Genomic DNA, 6,096 nt, shown 5'->3' with positions numbered 1-6,096 from the left:
TTAATTTTATCAATCAGGTTTCCTACCTTCTTCCTACATAATGATACTCAAATTTAGGCATGTTAAAGTTTCTTTTTCAAGATTAAGCACATTTTTAGTTAATACGATTAGTGAATATTCCATTCTGAACTTCACCAGCCCCCTTGACAGAGTGGTTAGCACATCGTGCTATTATGCCAGGGGTTCTGGGTTCAAATCCTAGCCAGGGCATGAATGTTTGCAAGTGTCCATTTATCAATTTCATCATATCACTCATCCCCATCTTCGCAAATTACCCAAAAGTGGCTCAAAAAGCGAAGTAAAATAAAGCAAATCAGTCAAAACCATTCTGATATTCAGTTTATGAAACAAATTATTTTGTGAATGCGGTGTTGTGCCTATGTTGGAATGAATTATGCTACAGCTACAAACACGTTTTTTATCTCATTTATTTCATATGCCATAGAGCATTAAATAATTCAAAAATACTATGTAACACAATGTTTAAAATCTGCTTCAATACAGTTTATCACAGTTGTGTTTACTGTTTTCCAATTTATTTTTCTGGGTGTTTCAAGCAAAAATACCTCCTCCATGTATTAAGCATACCAAGTTATAAGTTTCCCGTATTTAATTGTCTGGCTGATTTCATCCAAATGGAACACCTTATACATCTTCCAAAATATCTGGCTGCTATGAGAATGGCAATTTCCATGGTCAAAACATTGGTGACCTCCAATTTGGTCCATAACGATCCCCAAACGTGCACTAAATTTCAAAACATTTGTCAAATTCTAAAGAGTCTCTTTTCTTAATCTCCAAAAATGTAGTTTAGGCAGAGATTTGAAAGTGTCATGAGAATTTGGAATCTACCTCAGCATAAGAAAAATCAATTTTTTATCTACAATCTTGAAATACTTTGAACAAATGCAAATGAAAAACAAAATCATTCCCAAGATGTATCTAGATGTGATTAATTTCAATTAAAAACCTTTAAATTTGCTGCAGTTATTGTGGTCTCAAAATTGGTGACTTACCCCTAACCTTCCTAAAACACACACTCCATTACAGAGTTTTTACTAAAAACTTAAAACTCAAGTGATGCCGTAACATAGATTAAGAAACACAAGTCTAAGCTATGAAAATATAACCTAGTCAAATATAAGCATAATCAGTGGCGCAGGAACGGGGAGGGGGGTTACAGGGCTACATTGTACCCCCTCAAATTTTTGAAGGGGGTACTGTAACTCCCTAAATTGTAGATTCAAGTTGTACCCCTTGTACCCCACTCAGATAATTTGACAGACGCGAGGTGCTACTGTTAAAAGAACCTAGTATTTTCTATTCGCTCAATACAAAAAGTGTATATTGTTTATAAGCATTATTTTCCTTACCACATGAATTCAAGCCATTGTAAACTTAATCTACTACATTGTGCTACTAGTTAGTTCATTGACCTGTGTTCTTGGAAATCTTTCTAAGATGAAAATAGTTTAAAATGTGTCTGAAACCATGGAATCAGTTAAAGTTTACTTTCATAAAATCATGCTGCAGACGGATGCCCCTTCGTGTAAGGGGAGTACACGTTTGTAAAGAAGTGGCCATGTCGATTCGAAGATATAAATCTGCATCAGAAGGTAAAATAGTCCCCCATTCGGATCTCTGGGTGGGGGACTACTTTGGGAGGTCCCTGGACTAAGGATAAGATCTACATTAGGAATAAGGATATTAAATTAGGCACCTGGAATGTTCTGAACCTTTACCGGCCTGGGGCATTTCAGTGTACAATTAATGAGATAGTTAAGTATAAATTGGATGTAGTAGCTGTCCAGGAAGTTAGGTGGCCAGGAGAAGGGAATTGTAAAACTAAAAATTATACTTTTTTCTAGGGTGGTACTGAAAATCATAATTTTGGAACAGGCTTTTTCATAAATAATAGAATTATCTCGGCTCTTAAAATAGTAGAATTTATTAATGATAGGATATCATATACAGGGTAGGTGGTATAAAATTATTTTAATAAACATACATGCACCAAAGGAAGATAAAGATGATAATACTAAAGATGATTTTTATACAGAGTTAGAACAGGTCTTTGATAAATTTTCTCAGTACGATATGAAAATTCTGTTAGGTGACTGTAATGCACAGATTGGCAAAGAAGAGACATTTAAACCCACGATTGGTAAAGAAAGTCTTCATGAATTAAGTAATGATAATGGTATAAGATTGATTACTTTTGCAACCTCAAAGAATTTAATTGTGAAAAGTACCACTTTTAAACATAAAGATATCCATAAATATAACTGGTCTTCTCCAGATGGTAAAACTCATAATCAGATAGATCATATTCTCATTGATAAGAGAAGGCATACTAGTATAATTGACGTTTGTACACATAGAGGTGCTGACTGTGCCAGTGACCATTATTTAGTAATTGCTAAATTAAGGAACAAAGGAATTAACACATACTTAAGCATATTAAAAAGTATAAAGAGTATAAAATAAAATTACATGTATGATTTTGAGTACAAAGGAATTAACACATACTTATGCATATTAAAAAGTATAAGAGAGTATGGAATAACATAGAAAATAGAAGAAAAATCAAAGGTTATGACTATTAGTGAACATAAAAATACAAGAAAAGTCAAAGGTTATGTCTATTAATGAAAAATATGATCTAAGTACTCCTCTGTGCTATAAAACAAATACTTCATGAAAGATGAAAGAAAGAATTAAGAAAGATTACCAAATTAAACTGTCAACTAGATTTGATGTTTTGCAGGATTTAAATGATGATGAAAATATAAATGAAACAGACGTAAATAAGAATTGGGAGCACATACGTAATGCAATAGAATCAGCAGCTAAAGAAAGTATAGGATACCATAAACCAAGAAAAAGTAAGCCATGGTTTGATAATGAATGTCATAATCTAATAGAAATAAAAAATCAGGCTAGACTTAGGTGGTTAAATAACTCTGATGATACAAATCTAAAGTAAAAAAAGTTAAGTGTTCCCCTGTGCTTAGCACCACGCCATGAAGGCGTATAGGGGGTGTGGGGATAACGCCCCACATTTTCTTGATCCGGTCGTGAGTGGGGGTGATGTGATCAGCATCATGCCCCTGACCGCCTTTACCCCCCAGGTTTCCCCAGGTACCCATGTTATTTGACGCTGGGTGGGCGCCGGGGCCGCTTCCATCGTTAGAAAAGTTCCCGGGTTTGAACCGGCCTGGGATCGAACCCGGGACCTTTAGCATGGTAGTCAGACGTGTTACCGACTGAGCCACCGTGGCCATTCATGATACAAATCTAAGCAATTATAATAGAATAAAGCGAGAAGTTAACCACACGTTTAGAAGTAAAAAAAGAGATTACTTGAAAAGCAAAATTAACGAAATTGAAACAAACAGCAAAAACAAAAATATCTGAGATTTATATAAAGGTGTAAATGAATTTAGAAAGGGGTGGCAACCTAAAGTAAACTTGATAAAAGATAAAGATGGTGATTTTCTAGCTGACCCAAGCGATATTCTAAATAGATGGAAGAACTACTTTAACGACCTTTTAAATGTTCATGTAGGAGATAAATTAGAAGTAAATGAAGTACACACAGCAGAACCTTTAGTTCCAGAACCTAACTTGAGTGACGTTAAAGATGCTATTAAAAGGCTAAAGAATAACAAAGCGTGTGGCATTGATTTAATACCAGCTGAGTTAATTAAATATGGTGGAAATTCTTTAATATGTCAAATTCATAAATTAATTTGTTTAATATGGAATAAAGAATAAATCCCTCAACAGTGGAAAGAATCCATAATTGTTCCTATGTTTAAAAAAGGTGATAAAATGAACTTGCAATAATTACCGTGGAATTTCTCTACTCTCAACAACATATAAAATATTATCTAACATTCTTTTAACAAGACTAACCCCATATGCTAATGAAATTATAGGTGATTATCAATGTGGATTTAAACTTAACAGATCAACTACAGATCAAATTTTTCACATCAGACAGACACGTGAAAAAAAGTGGGAATATAATCAAAATGTCCATCAGCTATTCATTGATTTCAAAAAAGCATATGATTCGGTCAAAAGAGATAAATTATATAATATATTAGTCGAGTTTGGAATACCTAAGAAGCTTGTTAGTATGATAAAAGTATGCACCAGTGAAACAAAGTAAAATTCGTGTGGGTATTAATGTGTCTGACAAATTTACAATTCATGATGGGTTAAAACAAGGAGATGCATTATCTCCATTGCTCTTTAATTTTGCCTTAGAAGATGCTGTTAGGAAGGTAAAAGAAACTAAAGAAGGACTAAAATTAAATGGTATGACTCAGTCGTTAGCATATGCAGATGATGTAGACTTATTAGGGGATGATATAAATACAATTAAGAATAATGCTAAAATATTTTTCAAAACTGCTAAAGAGATAGGTTTGGAGGTTAACAAAGAGAAAACTAAATATATGCTTACAGGCCCAAACCAAGTGTTAGATAATAATCAAAATCTAATTACTGATAACAACTTGTTTGAACCAGATTCCAAATTCAAATACTTCGGAGTAATATTAACAAATGAAAATTATATTAAAGAGGAAATAAAAAGTAGACTTCATTCAGGAAATGCATGTTACTTCTCTCTTCATAAACTTTTGTCTTCTCATTTAATATCTAAGAAACTAAATGTTAAAATATACAAAACAGTAATTTTGCCTGTAGTATTATAAGGGTGTGAAACTTGGTCCCTTACATTGAAAGAGGAACATAAATTGAGAGTATTTGAAAATAAGATCCTTAGGAAAATATTTGGACCTAAAAGGGATGAGGAGACATGTGAATGGAGAAGGTTACATAATTTAGAACTACATAATGTGTATTCATGTCCAGATATTATTAGAATAATTAAATCAAGAAGACTTAGGTGGGCAGGCCATGTGGCACGAATGGGAGGAGTTTACAGGATTCTTGTTGGGAAACCTGATGGTAAGAGACCTGTAGGAAGGCCAAGACGACGATGGAGGGACAACGTTGAGATGGAGCTAAAGGAAATCGGTAGGGATGGAAAAGAGTATATAGATCTTGCTCAAGATAGGGACAGATGGAAGGCCTGTGTTGCTGCAGCCATGAACCTTCGGGTTTAAGAAGGCTAGAGAGTTAGTTAGTTAGTTTTTTATCAGAAGAGTATATGACTGAGTTTCTTTCATTTGAATTTTTCAAATGGAATTTTCCGAAACTAAATACTTTCACAATTCCTGCCTCGTCTTGTTTCCAAGATGCGACATGACAGACCAATTTGGGGGGGGGGGTTACAATGTACTCCTGTGACTCGCTGATTATTTTCTTTTATTATTAACTTTGTCAGGGGACGTTCAGAAAACTTTTTTTTCTTCTTTTGAAAATAGAGATGGTACGGAGACAAAAGAAGTCTCAAATTTCGAGATGACTGAAATAAATCTCTGCAAAATTAAAACGAGAAGATCTCTTTCGAAACTTTCGTAAAAAAAATTTATCTGAAATAAAAATGAGAGACTGCATCTTGTCACAGTTAGCTTGCTATATTACAACAATTATTATTATTATTTATTATTTGAAGTAGGGTTACACTTAAGCTTACAGTATTTTTACATGGATTATCTTGACAACATCCATTATATAATGGATTATTTTTGTTTAAAATATTGCTAACCGTTGTTATAACTGTATCTTTAGTCAATATAAAAATAAATGTCTGATGAAGGGAGCATGTGTTCTTCTGAAACGTCACAACGAAAAACTGTTTTCTTATGCTTGTAATAACCGTAAACTACAAGAAAAACTTTTGTATCATATTTGAGGAATTTACTTAAAATAAATTGTCTTATTCAAATATACCAAGTGTATGTCTTGTTCATATTTCAAATAAGTCGTATATTTTGTTCATTGTAATTGCAAAGTTAATCCATTAGTGACAATTGTGAACCTATTCTGCAGGATTTCATCTAGTCGGGATAAAATTCCGTATTTCAACTGTTTGCATCGTCAAACAGTACGTTGTGGAAGTTTGAGTGGTGACAAATTCGTATTACCTCGATACCATTCCTAGTTGAAATGAAGCAG

The sequence above is a fragment of the Lepisma saccharinum genome, chromosome 23 (assembly GCF_977018435.1).
Source record: "Lepisma saccharinum chromosome 23, izLepSacc3.1, whole genome shotgun sequence".
Lineage (NCBI taxonomy): Eukaryota > Metazoa > Arthropoda > Insecta > Zygentoma > Lepismatidae > Lepisma > Lepisma saccharinum.
This window is presented reverse-complemented; position numbering follows the sequence as displayed.